Source organism: Petaurus breviceps, unplaced genomic scaffold (genome assembly GCF_028583685.1).
Source record: "Petaurus breviceps papuanus isolate PSGF00001 unplaced genomic scaffold, PetGlider_PUasm1.0 90683, whole genome shotgun sequence".
Lineage (NCBI taxonomy): Eukaryota > Metazoa > Chordata > Mammalia > Diprotodontia > Petauridae > Petaurus > Petaurus breviceps.
The window spans coordinates 4,594,305-4,610,402 of record NW_027187308.1 but is presented as its reverse complement, the minus strand read 5'-3'; the positions used below and the strand labels follow the sequence as shown (position 1 = coordinate 4,610,402).

General features: G+C 37.6%; 1 pseudogene; it reads left to right on the top strand.

The window, feature by feature from the left end:
- The first annotated feature begins 6,724 nt into the window (after positions 1-6,724).
- LOC138143999 (snurportin-1 pseudogene) lies at positions 6,725-8,154 on the top strand (annotated as a pseudogene).
- The last annotated feature ends 7,944 nt before the right edge of the window (positions 8,155-16,098 follow it).

Sequence of the window (16,098 nt, the reverse complement as noted above, 5' to 3'; positions counted from 1 at the left end):
GCAGCATGAGCAATCTTTAGGTAAAATTGATTTCTTCCACCAGAATACTGAGTCTTGACTTCTCTGAGTCCAGTATGTCAATGATGGAGATAACAGCAGTGTGATGACTCTATTTAGCAAAGGAAAAAGAGCAGATAGTTCACAAAGGAAAATGACAAATGGAAGAGGGTAAGAAATGGCAATAGGGGAAAAAGAGACAAAAGTAAAAGGATGACAGAGGAAAGGATCAGAAGGAGAACAGTGAAACCTGAGAGCGTGGGAAAGATGAAAAGACAAAAGGTGAAAGAAAAAAGAAGCATATAAGGAGCAGGGAAGGAATCTGAAATATGGAAATATAGAGTGATGGGAAAGAAAGAAGAGAACAAAGTGATAATTTAACTGAAAACTCTGTAAAACAGTCATTGATGTATAGTCCAAAGGGCAACTGTACCAGTCTATCAAAGGGCATGACAGAATTTATGATTAGACATTGATTCTGTTGTTGATTGTTTGCTTTATTTGCCATTACAATGACAAAGTTGTGAGAATAACTGTTCAACCTCCTTTAATTTCCTTCTGCCCCTGCTCATTGCATATTTTTGGCTATATTCTGGCCTTTCTCATAAATCAAACTAGTTGTCCTTACTCCCTTGAATGCAACAGTTTTTTATATTTTTTTTATTTTATAAAGGAGTTTATATTGCATCATCTTTACACTATTTTCTCTAGGCAATGCACCTAGAGTATAATCATAAACCCTTCACAGATTTTGATGACTCAAATACTTCAAGAGACCTGTAATCTTACTGATTTGCAAGTTCTCTCTAATGGATCAGGTCACTCTCCATCTAAGATTTGATGGTGTAGATATAATTCTTACCCTCTCTTCTAGGCTTCTTCTTCTCATTAGATTGTGAGCTCCTCAAGGGCATGGACTGACTGTCTTTTGTTTTTCTTTTCTATTTCTACTGTACTAAGCACAGTACCTGGCACATAATAGACAATTAATAAAAGTTTGTTGACTGAGTGACGATGTCTGCCCATCCTGGGTGATTTTTGTCAGTGCCCTGCCATAAGTATGCCTCATGAGATTAACTAATATTTCAGAGGCCTTTTTTTTGTTTTAAAGCACTCTTCCAATATACCTGCCACCCCTCATTCTTGCTACACCATACCCATTTTTCTTCCTATTCTAGAATTCCTCGATATCTTTTACTTGTATCTTCAAAGTTTCTCATTAGTTATATGTTGTAGTCTACTCATACCCACCATGTTCCCATCCATTATCCTCCATGTGATACTTATTTTTATATATTCGGAGATATTCCCTGCAATATGACAACCTGGCAGGATTTTGTTATTAAAAATCTGGGTTTTTGTTTCTCTAGGAAGCTTGGAGTCATTAAAAGGTTTTTGTAGTTTCATGAAGGCAATACAGCCCACTCTCCTCCTCTTGTTTTAATCTCTGCCTGATTTATTGATTATCTATATTGCCTCCCACATATGTTCCTATGATAGATCATTTTTATAGGGTGTTAATTCAAATATGTTATCATACGGACAATAGATAGTTTTCATCCACTTGGCATTTCCTGTGTGAATGATCATGCCAAAACTCTTGAGTTGCTATATACCTCATTCGAGAAGACCTGAGAGGTCCCAGTTTCTGATATGACCATTACAATGTCACCCATAAACAGAAGCATATGGAGTCCTTGGAAAGTGTCTCTTCAACTTGGATTCTATGGTGGATGACAGATGCTTTTGGTTAGCACACACCTTCCTTTTTTATCACTCATTTAGTGTTTATAATCAAAGGATGATTGAACAGAGCTTCTATATCCAGATTTCAAGATTCTTTTTGAATGACTAACTCATACAATTTTGTTAATGAAGATTATTTAACATTTCATAGAAACTTAAGCTAAATTCTAGATTTACGATTATTTTCTCAAGTAACAATAGCACCAAGTTATAAGAAGGAAGGGATATAAAGAATTTCCTTTAGTTGGATGGGAAGAAATAACTAGTACTTCAAATAATTAATGTTCATGGAGACTAGTAATTCTAGAATTCTTTCCTATAGAACTCTTGCTTTTTTTTTTTTTTGCCTTTTTAGAGGGCAATTGGGCTTAAGCAACTTGCCCAAGGTTACACCGCTAGTGTTTTTGTGTGGGTGTTAAGTGTCTGAGGCCGGAACGGAACTCAGGTTCTCCTGACTCACGGCCAGTGCTTTACTCACTGCGCCACACCTATAGAACTCTCTTTAGATAATACTATTTATCTTATGGATAGAAATCAACTGATATGTGTAGCCTAGACTATTCCTTTGCATCAGAGCAGCTAGGTAGCACAGCACATACATTGCCAGTCCCAGAGTCAGGAAGACCTGATTTAAAATTTGGCCTAAGATGCTTACTGGCTATATGACCCTGGGCAATGAACTTAATTTCAGTTTGACTCAGTTTCCTCACGTATAAAATGGTGATAATAATAGTACCTACATCAAATGAGATAATAGTCATAGAGGGCTTAGCACAGTGCCTAAAGCACTAATGACTAAAAAAAAAATGTGACTAAAGCATATAGTAAGCTTTATGTACATGCTGTTGTTATTATTTTTCTTTTTATATTAGAAATGAATCAGATATTCCTTTGTATTAAAAGGTTATTAGCTTGTTTCTTGTGAGCAAGAACTGTACCACATTCTTTTGTTATTTTTTAAAATCCCTTCCAGAGTATAATGTGTACAGTAAGTGCTTAATTCATTCTCATTCTCTTTTTCTGTCTCTCCTTCCTATTCAGTCTATCTACCCACTAATCTATCTTTCTCTATCTCCCACTTGTTATTTAAATGATCTTGGGTGAATTATTTCTTTTGGGGGTTCCGTTTTTCATCTGGAAAATGAGGGAACAGACCAGATGATCTCTAGGGTGTCCTATGGTTATAAGTCATATGGTCCTATGCTTCAGTGAAATATACTGTAATAACTTAGGGAATTCTCACACATGGGCCATCAGGTTCAAAGCATACCACTCAAACCATAGTTCACAAATTTTCATCAGTGTGTGAGTTGTGTGCATGTGTTTACCAGACCAATCATAAGAAATATTAATTCAATCAAAGCAAAAGGCATTTAATTAAATAACATATCAAAATAAATAAAAAGAAACATTCCTAGGGGCGGCCAGGTAGCACAGCGAGTAAGAGCACCGGCTCCAGTGTCGGGATGACCTGGGGATAAAATCTGGGTTCAGATACTCAGCACCACACACAGAAATAACTGGCTGTGTAACCTTGAGCAAGTTACTTAACCCCAATTGCTTTAAAAAAAAAAAGAAAGATTCCTTCATATGTATAAGAATTTACTCCCTCAAAGATGATAATACCACTGATGGAAAAGGGAAATATTTCAGTAATATTCAAGGATAAATAAAAATATGAAGAGCTAGTGGTCGTTTCCGCATAGAAGCATTAGTATGGAAAGAGGAATTCACATTTTTGAAGTGGCTTCCTCACTTGATCTCTTCTTTTCCTTTTTTTTTTTTTTGGAGGGCAATTGCGGTTAAGTGACTTGCCCAAGGTCACACAACTAGTAAGTTCCTTTTTTTTATGCTTGATGCCTTATATATCCTATTGGGCTGCCCACTTCCACTAGCTTCACCTTTCTTCTCTTTGTAAGTTTTTCTGCTATGTTATTCTCTGTTACTCTCTCATTCACTTTTTTCTATGCTATGCTGCTTCTTGGCCCATAATACTAGAGGCTTATCATCTTTTATAGACTCTGGGCCCAAATGCTATTTGACTATTTTGTGATTTTAGATACCCACAGATAAGTAGCTAAAAATTTCCTTAGACATTTGTCTATGTCTTGAACTGGATTACTCTTTTACAACTCAGATTTTCTCAGTTTGTAGTACTTGAGATAATTCACAAACTTCATATTAAATCTTATTATGCCCATTGTTACTTAGCTGATTTTTTCAGGTTTCATCCCGGGATTTCCACTTAGAAAAATTAAAAAAAAATGATTGGCTGAATTATTGAGGAAAAATATTCCCAATCCTTATAATGCCCCTGGCCAATGCAAATCATCTTAAGAGCAAAACTAGAAAGGTCCTGGGTGGACTTGGTAATTATGGCCCCATTCTGCCCCAGATAACATATGGCTTTATTCCCTACAAAGAACTTTGCATATCTGACATCAACAAAGTATCATGTTCCAGGTAAGTAAAATTTACAGTTAGCTAAAACTTATCCCATTCCTTTATTATTATTGTTATTTACAATAATAAAATAATATTTATTGTCACAAAATTTATTTATTATTACAAAGCCTAAGTTCTGCATTTATGGCTTAGTCATAACCTACAATTATACAAAACAGGCCCAAGAACTGTAAGAATGTACCCCCTTTCTCTCCCCAACTCTCTCCTCTCCTTTCCTTCCCTGTTTCTCCCCACTCCTTTCCCACCCTCCATCCATGTTCCTTCCTCCTTTCCACTTCTTAGATGATGCCAGGGTGAAGACAGCAGAGGTCCAGGAACTCATGGGGGCAGATATCATGGGGCTATTCCAGGACATGTTCTCCAAAATGGCCACATACCTGACAGGGGTCTGACAGCCACCAGTGAAGACTACAAACTTCTGTTTGAACAAACTGACAAGCTTGAGGTATCTAGAAATAAAAGCTATTGCAGTAAACATAAGTAGAAACCTAAAGGCCTTATGCCAGAAATAGGCAGCACTTCAGTCTTATCTGGATCACATCACTATAGCTGAGGAGCAAGTACCAGCTCCTGAGCTGGCAGTTTAAAATTTGGATGCACATTCAAAGAAATTAGAAGCAAAGTATAAAAAGTTAGAAAGGCGATGAAAGAACTCTTTATCTATCACAAAAGCTTATATAACTACAAGAATGTTTCATAAGAGCTGAAATAAGTGGGATGGAACTTATCATTGTGCTTCAGTTCCCAAAAGGAAGCAGTGTTACTGATCCACGGAGAGTCCTAGCCACCAACTTCTGTGTGTAACTTTGGCCATTCCTTGATGTTATCCTAAACCTGTACCCCCTAGAATGTCATCCCATCGTGTGCTTCCTTGTGTGCTCTGGACAGAGGCTCAGAAATCAGGATCAACCTCGGCTAGCGCAGGTAAAGATGAGAGTCTGTCATCTCTCTGCCTCCTGCCTCCTCCCCCTCTCCTAGGGCTCTACTTTTGACTCTGTTCTGAATGTGCTCCCCACCCCCTTCATAACCTGTTCTTGAACTCAATAAAAAATTCCGACTTATAAAAAAAAAGAATTGTAAGAATGCAAGAGTATTTGTTGTTTTCATGGAAACCTGTTTTCTATTTAAAACATGCAATCAACTTGAAGAACAATTGATATAAAATAAATAATGCCACAGGGATACAATTTAATGTATTTATTAATCTTTCTAGGCATATGTATTTTTGCTACTCTTTATTAGAACTGAGTATTGTTATCTAGCAAAAGAGAAAATTGAACAAAAATATATTATATTATTGTCCAAATGTACACAGTTAGCATTAGGATCAAGTTGTATGACTCCAATGAGAAAAAAAAAACACATTAAGCAGCTCATGGAATCTTTCTCCATCATTATCCCAATGTCATTTGCATTTGATAAGTATGAAAATTCATAATATGTGTCAAGGAACACTAGAGACTAAATGTTTTGAGCGTGATTTTGGATGCCAAATGAAGGTGATTCTTCTAAATACTTCAGTCACCTCCAGGCAAGACACGTGGATCATAAAGTCATCAAGGGGAGTGCTGAGACTGTTTTTGTTAAGAGATTGAGAGTCTGAAGTCAAAGCTTAATTGAAAGAATATATCAAAGAGAAAATAATATCTATCCAACACCAGTTATAGCAAAAAATTTTATATTAAAATTGAATAACAATAAATATAAAAGATGTCTCAGGGCAAAAGCCATGCAATTAAAAAAAAATATCATATTTCCCTCCAATTACATGTGAAAACAACTTTTAACATTCATTTTTTAAAGATTGAGTTCCAAATTATTTTCTTCCTTTCCCCCTCTTAAGGCAAGCAATTTAGTACAGGTTATTCAGTCATGCAAAACATATTTTCATGTTAGTCATGTTGTGAAAGAAAACAGAACTAAAAAGAAAACAAAACAAGAAAAATAAAGTTTAAAAAAGTATGCTTCAGTCTGCATTCATGATCCATCAGTACTTTCTTTGGAGATGGATAGCAGTTTTTTGTCATAAATCCTTTGGAATTGTCTTGGATTATTGTATTGCTGAGAATAGCTAAGTCAGTCATAGTTGACCATCTTACAATATTGCTGTTACTGTGTATAATGTTCTCCTCCTTCTGTTCATTTCACTTTGAATCAGTTCATGTAAATCCTTCCAGGCTTTTCTGAGAGCATTCTGCTCACCATCTCTTATAATACAATAGTGTTTCATCACAATAATGTATCAGTTTGTTCAATCATTCCCCAGTTGACAGTCATCTCCTCAGTTTCCAGTTGTCTGCCTCCAGAATAGAGCTGCTATAAATATTTTTGTACATATAGATAATTTTCCTTTTATTTTACAAGGGGTACACAGCTGATGCTCCCTCTCCTCCCCCCACAGGTCTGGTCCATGGGAAGGAAGAAGGTGCACCAGTGCCTAGTCTTGGGAGTCCTGGTCTCCAGGCCACTGCCCCCAGAACACCCCGGTGCAACTTGGCAGCATCTGCCAGGAAACATGGAGTAGCTGATCCAAGCCCTGGCAAGCATTTTTTAGTTTCCCAAGAACTGAACCGCCCCTTGGTGCTTTACTGACTGTCGCAGTGCAAATCCAGGTACAGCTCCTTGGAACAAGGCGAAAGGCGCCAGAAATTCCTGGAGCTTCAGAAGTCCAAATGACTAGACTATGTCAAACATGTGGACAGACTGGCTGAGGATGACTGGATGGGAATGAATAAGGAGAAAGATAAAGAAGAGTAAAGGATGAATATTGACACTGGTAAGAAGCTGCCAAGGCTCTTTGCTACACAGTTGATGCTGTCCAAGTTGCTGATTGGTGCCCCTTCAGATCTGGGGCAGAAGTGGACTGTGGTGGTGTATCCCATGGGGAAAAGAGCCTTTGTTGTCACTTCCAAGTGTTCCACTACAGCTTACACCAAGAGCAGATACCGTGTCAGCAGGTTTCCTTCCCTTTTTCCGGGAGGCAATAAGCGCACCTTATCCGCAGGGGAAGACTATACATCCTTGTATTGCATCTACAATGAACTGAATCAGACCTACAATATTCTAGAGGTGATGTGCTGGAGAGGACACCCTGTCTGTGACTGCCAGACTGATTTTAGAGTTTACTGCATGCAGTCAAAGCTACCAGAAGAGCAGGGACGTGAAGAAAAAATCAGGCTTAATCCACTTAAATTTGTGGGTGTAAAAAATTTCCCATGTATCCCAGAGAGCCTATGCAAGGTCTTACCCACAGACTTCCCTTTCAAGGTAGATGTGCTTCTTTTCTATCGAAAGCAGAGCCATTATAATCCAGGTAGCTCTGTTGGTTGACTGGATGCACCTGTCTGATGTCCTCCACAAGATGGTTCCAGTTGCACCTTTGACCACCAATCCAGATTATGCTGTGCATTGGCTTTAGCAGATTGTCAAGCACAGGAGAAATAAAGAGGAAGCCAATGAAAGGAATCTTGACAGGTTTCTGAGAACAGATGCAATGAACAGGAGCACCTGTCCCCCTATAAGTTGGCTGATGCTCCCAGCAGCCAGACTGAAGTCACAAGTATCATGGAAAACTGATGAGCTCATTTCTCCAGGGGACCAAGAAGAGCCACATGCCCGTGTCCCTCTCTGAACTGCACCCGCCATCGTGTGTTGCTTTTCAGAAACAGAGCCCCCAGAATTAAAGTCAGTATGTTAATCTACTGAATCGCAAACATCCCCTGAGTTAAAAGGAAATTATTGACCCTTTTGAGCATAACAGCTGCTCCAACTGGCACAATGCTTTTTCTTGGTGGTATTTAATATATGGCATAGAAAATCCATGTGAATTTAATTAAAAAATTAAAAATATAAGTCATGTGAATGAGTAACATCTATATGGAAATGACTGCGAGTACTCTGCTCTCCTTCCGAAGACTAAGGCCCTGGCAGATTTAAAAAAAGAAAAAAAAATATATACATTGCACCACTTTGTTTTTATTTAAATTTATTTTCTCAATTAAAAAAGAAAATTTTAACATTTAAAAAAATTGAGTTCCAAATTCTCTTTATCTTCTCACCCCTTGTTGATATGGCAAGCAACTTGATACGAATTTTACATGTGCAGTCATGCAAAACATTTCCATATTGCCCATGTTACAAAAGAAAACAGAACCAAGGAAACCCTGAGAATAATAAAAAAAATATGCTCCAATCTTCAAATAGATAAATAAAATATCTCTTTGGAATACAGACCCAGTGGTGATATTGCTGAGTCAAAGGGATGCAGGGAAAGACTGCACAATTTTTATGAATGCAGAGCTCATCACCCCAGACCAGTTATAGAAAGATAATGACTTCCTTCTCAAAAAAGGAGGAAGATTGATAGATTTTGTCAGAGCATAAGATAAGTGAATTAAAATGAAATACTTTTGCAAAAAACTGATGTCACTTTACAGAACAGTAGTAAAAATTGACAAAAGCAATGTGTTTTTTTTTTGGGGGGGGTGTAATGGGAATGCAAATTTGGAAGATCTTCCCTGCCCCTAGGCTAAAGTGCACCTGAAGCCTGGAGTGGGAGACTTGTTTTTCAGTAGATACTTTTCGATTGGCCAGTGGGTCCAAAAGGTTGTTACATTCTCTGAGCCAGGAGAAGGCTATATAAGCCCTGGTGTGAGGCTTTGTTTTGGGGGCTCACTTTGAGAAGTGTTCTGTGATTTGATCTGTATTCTGGGAAGCCGTTGTCCAGGGCCCCCCCGGCTTTGAAAAACCCAGATGTTGATTTGGTATGGATGTAATGGTTGGACAGTTTGGAAATCTGTCTACTTGATCTGTTTCTGTCTTGATAATTCTGCCTGTATACTTTGAAGTTCGGGGTGCTGACCTTTTTCCCCTGAACAAGGTAAACGATATATGTCTGACTGATTAAAGTAAGCTTGTTAACCCATTTTTAGTTGCTTTCCTTTAACAAAGCAGATCCAAGAACCTGTGGTAGCAGCAAACCCTTAGGACGCCTGGGTGCTTGCTGCTAAAGGGGGGGTGCTGTTATTGATTGCAACTGAAGATAATTTAATTCAAACCAGAACCTATGAAATGGCTAAAATCAGAAACTAGAATTAAAAAATATATCTATCTTCATGGGTAATAACCACATGAACTCAAATATGGTATGTTGATCTAAAAGTAGAAAACAAATAACTATGTCTTTCAGATTTGTTTAAAGAAATGGATAGGGTGGGGGCGGCCAGGTAGCACAGCGAGTAAGAGCACCGGCTCCAGTGTCGAGATGACCTGGATCAAATCCGGGCTCAGATACTCAGCACCACACCCAGAAATAACTGGCTGTGTAACCTTGAGCAAGTTACTTAACCCCAATTGCTTAAAAAAAAAATGGAGGGGTTTATGATCATGCTTCTTCCACCAGAAATTAGGGAAAGTTAATTCTTAAGAAGAGTGGATTTATTGATCATGCAATAAAATGATGGAAATTGTGCAACACATCACTGGATGTTGCCAAAAAAAGGCATCTAAATGATATTGAGGGACATCCAAAGAGATGGTTATACATTAGAAGATGTTCACCATCTTGAATTAACTAACATAAACTTTCTACAAATTCAAAATCCAAAATACACTCAGATATTGTGCCTATATACAGTCCTGGAAACTGGACATCATTATAGATAGAACAAGTACCAAGACACAGTATAGATCAATATAAATCAAGGAATGATGTTTTAAGTAGATTTAACTTTACTGAAAACTCAGAAATTCCAAAATGAACCATAATGACAAAAAAAGCTGTCAAAACATAGAGACCTTGCAGAAGAAATTAAAACCACGTGTGAATAAGACATGTGTGTGTGCTTTGGTATATATACTTTTGGTAATTCTATAGAAGATGAATGTACATTCCAGTGGGCTTATAGGATCAAAGATTTAGGGTTGGAGAGATATTTTTGGTCATGGCATCCGAATCTAGGTTGAGGAAAGAGAAGCACAGAAAACCTAATGAATTTCCAAGGCTCTCAAAACTAGTAATCATCTAAGGCATTATTTGAATCCAGGTTTTGCTCACTTTGAGTCCAGTCCCAATCCACTATGCCATGTTATGTCTCAGAAAAGTAGTCCTTTTATTCACATGACAAATAGTTGGCATAACATTGACTAAACAAGAATAATATTAAGACAGTAACTTGTCCTCAGATGGTTCTATCTTAAGCCCACCTTGCAAAGGGATAGAGTTTAGGTAAATCTTTGTATTTCATTTATCTACCTACACCCCTTATCACCTCATTGTCTCTGAAAGCCTTATCTTTTGTGATTTTTCCAGTTAAGTGGGGTGGGGATGGGGAATAAATTGATTGGAAGAATCCTTCTCTACCCCAAATATGTTACATATTTATGTGTGTTCTTAAATAGCGTGTTGAGATAATTGTCACTTTCAGATCATCACTATGAACACCAATTATATTCTTTTCTACAATTTTCTGATGCTCTTAAGAGCTAATGAGGTAAATTTTCCAAAATATTAAATAGCACTGGATGATTTTATACTCTTTCACTTTTCTCTGGTCTCACTTTTACTTATTTCAGTATCAATATTTATTGGTTTATGCCTATTGCTAATTTGCCAACCCATTTTATATGTATTAAGTTTTTTCCTCTATGAATAATGATGAACAGTTATTACATGGTATTGTCCTAGGCACTTCACGGTATACAACAATCGACTAATATATAATTCATATCTCCAGAGACTAATATTCACAAACAAATGTATTGTGACACAGTTGGCAATTGCTACTTTTGAGGAAAAGATGAATAGTGGTGTACTAGAAGATAAAGGGAGCTAGATGGCAGTGGATAGAGTGCTAGACCTAGGATCTAGAAAATCTGAATTCAAATCCAGCTCCAGACACTTATAAGTTGTGTGGTTTAGACAATTCAATGAACCTCTATGTTCTTAAGTTTCCTCATCTGTAAAGTGAGATAATAGCTGTAAAACATTTCACAAAACTTAAAGCAGTATATGAATATATTGTCATTATTATATTAAAGTAAGTCATCTAAGAACTAGCTGAATGACCATGCCAATTATTTATTAATTGTTTAATGCCACCTTAGAAGGAACAGCCTCATTTTGCAGATGAGGAAATTGAGACCCATACCATATCCCTGAAAAAATTTGATCAACATCAATATGAATTCAAACCTAGGACCTCTGTTTTCAAATGAAGATCTCTTTCCACTTTGGAACATTGCTTCCCAATGTTTCATGTTGTCCAAAGTCACATAGAATTTTAGTGGAAGAGCAAAGATTTAAACCCAGGGCTTCTAATGAGGAATCCAGCACTCTTCACTGTACCAGACTGCCTCCATATAAAATAACAATCACGTGTTTTCATAACAGATACAGAGATACACAAAGATGAAAGAGAGAGACAGAGAGAAATAGAGACAGAGAGAAAGAGAAACAGAGGGACACAGAGAGACATATACAGAGACACAGAGACAGAAAGACAGAGAGACACAGAGAGAGAGAGAGACAGAGAAGAGAGAGATTCAACTATGATAGATACAGAGCAGAATTCAAAGTCAGGTAAGCAACTTCAAGATTTCCTTCTTGATACATATTGCCTGTGAGATCATGGGAAAGTAATAAAACCTCTCAGTGCTACAGAGTAAAATGAGACTCCTCATCTGAGAGCTCACCTATACCAGTGAAATCATATGACTAATCACCATTCCTATCTCTACATAAAGCACATATACATAATCTATCTTGATAATTCATAAATTATAGAGAAATACTGAGAATAACATATACCTCAAAATTCACTGTTAATGTTACCTTCTAACCAGAAGAGTTCCTTTTTCACCCACTTGTTTTAAAAATAATGTTTTGATGGCAGGTATCTTCCTGGTATTTCAAAATTGGCATACAACCCATCCTCAGACAATAGAACAATGAATTTCTCTGGGTGGGTGTTCTCAACACTAATGTATTGCATCATTACCATTAACTTCACTTTCATCAATGTGTTGTCATTATCACATTTAACTTAATTAGTGTGGAAGCTACTTAAAAGAACACTTCACATTTAAAAAAAAGAATGGACTAAAAGCATTCTTGGCTTCCAACAGCTAAACCAATAGTCTAATGCACTGTGAGGAAGTTTTTTTTTTTTAATGTTAAGAGGGAGAGACAGAAAGAAGCCTACATTCACACAATGAGGTCAGAAAGCTAGATGAAGAGTGACACCGAGACATCTCACTAACCACTGTTTAGCATGAGGGTGTTAATATTTCTCACTATCTTTTCTATCATTGTCATGTATGGGGAGGGACAGGGTAAGAGAGAGACAGTGGAATAAACTTGGCTTGACCACTTTGCCCTTGCTTTCTGAGCAAAGCACAGTATCCAGTGCTGTTAGTTTGGAGACCAAAATTGCAGATATTGATCCTACTAGTACATTCTTTCCTTAGGAGAGGGGTCAGAGAGGATACCATGTTCAGAGTGTAAAATGTTAATATATGTGCCTTTATATGCATATTGACCAGTGCATTTCTTTTCCATCTATCTGTTTAGAGTATCCTTGCAATTTTTATATTAGTCCAATAAAAGAAAATAGGGGGAATGTTTTTCTTCCTCCTTTAATGACATCAAAAGTTACAGGATAAAAATTGGTGAATTGAGTTAGAATGTAGGGCTCTTTTGTCAATAATAATATGGAGTGGTCTTCATAGAAACACTGATTGCAGATAAGGAAACTGAGGTACAGATTGCTTAAGTGAGGTATACAAATTCAGGGTAGTAAGTAATGGACTGAGGAAATGAATCCAGGTCCTCTGATCCCAGTGAGGCCAGGGTTCTTTTCATGGTACCATACTGCCTACCGTGTTTCCCCGATAATAAGACACTGTCTTATTAATTTTTTTGGACAGAAAAACACCAGAGGGCTTACTTTCAGGGGAGGGCTTATTTTAATGAACATTGACAGCAATTTTAATAAAGAGGTAAATGTGAACAAAAAATGTACCTTTATTGAATAATGAATTCAATAAAGAACAGGATGATGCGCTCACTGCTGCAGCTCTGATTGGATGCAGCTCGGAGCGCGGCGTGCGTTTCCTGGGGGGGGAACGGTGCATACAGAGGGTACAGTAATGTAGCGTGTAGTGCAGGGGATCACCTTCACTACAGTAGCAATCTCAATAGGGCTTATTTTCGGGGGAGGGCTTATTTTAGAGGAATCTTACACAGTAAGGGGAGGGCTTATTTTCGGGATAGGTCTTATTATCGGGGAAACATGATAGGTATAAGTAAACAGCAATATTATATCATATGATGAGGACACAGGATATTTGTGTAGCTTTGTGTATTTCTCTCTTCCATTTAGGACTGTGCTACAGGAGATGGTAGTGGATTTCACTGTAAGCCATGGGTCAGAATACCTGTGAGGTTCTTGTATATACTTGATCATCAGGATAAACTTATGCATGGATAGCTCTTACACTGATGATTTCTTGCCCTAAACCACAGTGGAACTCCAGCCTCAGCCCATGTCTGGAAGCAGGGACAAGAGTAGTACAGTCCTACCACCTCACCCTATTCCTTTAAAGTTCTTCTCTGAAAGATGTCAAGAATTTCTCTGGGAATCAACATCAGCCAAAAGCAATGAAAAAAAAAAAGCAGTTATTATGGTGATGCATTTTTAACTATTCATAACAATAATCCATATTTATATAGTACTTTGTTGTCACCATGCAATTTATATATCAGTCAACAATCTCTACCCCAGTACCCTGCCTTCTGATATTTGAGTCTTTGCTTTATCATTCCAGAGGATGCAAACCACCATACATTTCTATTCTGTTTCCAAAGAAGAGTGCTTAGTACTAATCTTCCCTCCAACCTTTTCTAAGGATGTGCTATGTTTCTCTATTAGAATAGAAGCTGCTTGGTGGTGGGGACTGAATTGTTTTTTTTTTTTTTTGTATTTGTATCCCCAACTCTTAATGCCTGCCTTTTCATTAATTCACTTTAATTTGTTCATTCAGCACAGCTTTTTTTATGCTCCAAGTTCTATATCAACTGCTAGGCATACAAAAGAAAAACAAATGCATGCCCTATTCTCAAGGAGCACAATGGTAGGAACTACACAGACATAAGTAGCTATACCCAAGATAAAGAATCTTCACTGATGCCAAGAGTATAGAGTAATTGTTTAGGAGGAAAGATTTCCAGGCACATGGGACAATCAGTGAGAAGACAGAAAAAACAAGTTTTATATATAACATTTTAAAATGAGTCTTCTTTTCAAGGATCTCTTGTTTGTTCTTTTTGCTTTTTTCTCTCTTTCCTTTTCATTGCCATTTCAAATCCAAAGATGTAACCCTGTTCCTTCTTTAGACCTCCAGGTCTACACCTTCAGCTTCCTTTAAGACATGATTTCTGGTGTCAAGATTGCAAACTCCTGTCCAAACAACTAGAAAACAATCTCAGAATTGATCTAGGAGCAAGGAAGTAGCTGATCAGCCTGGAAGAAATATTTGATCCCAGAAGTATGATGTTGAATTTAATCTTTGCACCATCCCAGGAGCATATGATAAAAATATGAAATATTTTTATTCCCTTAATGTATCACTAATCCTCCTCCTCATATAAACTATTCAGTCTCTCTATTTTTTATATGTAAATCTAACCAGATCACTCCAATTCAAAGTTACTATAAAATTCCATACCTTTTCTAGAGACCATTTATCCAGCTACTGATCTAATACTTTTCTTCTCTTGGCAGCTTAAAAAGCTTGCAAATCTAGATGCCTCAGTTGATTACCTAGTATAAACCCTGATTGCCTTGTAATCTGAATTTTTCCATTATCCTTCTATTGAAATTGCTCTCTCAAAGTTACAACAGTAATATTTTAATTATTATACTCAATAATTTCTCAGCAGATTTCATTCTTTTCTATTTTTGACACAGTTGGCCACTTTCCTTCTATTGAATATTTGCATTGGATTTTCTGATATCACATTCTCTTGGTTACCATGCTACTTCTGTAATTCCCTCTTATCCATCACCTTTGATTGATCCTTATACTTTAAAAAAACAAGTTTTATATATAATATTTTTAAGTGAGTTTTCTATTCTAGAATCTCTTATTTGTTCTTTCTACTTTTCTCTCTATGTCCTTTTCATTGCCATTCTGTTTTGCTACTAGTATGGTCTCACTTCCAAATCCAAAGATGTAACCCTGTTCCATCTTTAGAACTGAAGGTCTATATTCTCATGTTCCTTTAAGACATCATCATAACTTCTGGTGCCAGGATTGCAGAGTGAAGAAGGAACTCTCTGAAGCTCTCCCAAACTCCCTTCCAATCAACTAGAAAACTACCTCAAAATTGATCTAGGAGCAGGGAAGTAGCTCATCAGCCTGGAAGAAAAGGTCTGTCTCATTGGGGTGAGAGAGGAGCAAGGTCCAAGAGTAGCAACAACAGCACCAGCAGCAACAGCAGCAGCAGCAGCCAGTGACTCTCAAAGCAGGGGGCTATTCACTAGGCAAGATCCCATGCTCTTGCAAAGGAGCAGCCTCCAGGAAAGTGACCAGTCTATACAAATCAGGAAGGTCATAACCCAGTGACCCCAGAGTCAGCAGGGTTTGACCCTATTGCTGACCAGTAGTCAAGAACCACCCCAGCGCTGGCCAACAATGAGACCCCTCCCCTGGGGCCTACCAGCAGAGAGACCTTGTTTACATAGAGAAACAGCAGCAGGGCCCCATCCTTGGGACAGACAAGCAACAATATCCCTCCTCCAGGGCCAGCCACTCAAAAGACTCTGTTACCATAGTGACACAGTGTAGCAGCAAGCACCCCAAGCGTCCTCAGGGTTTGCAGCTACCACA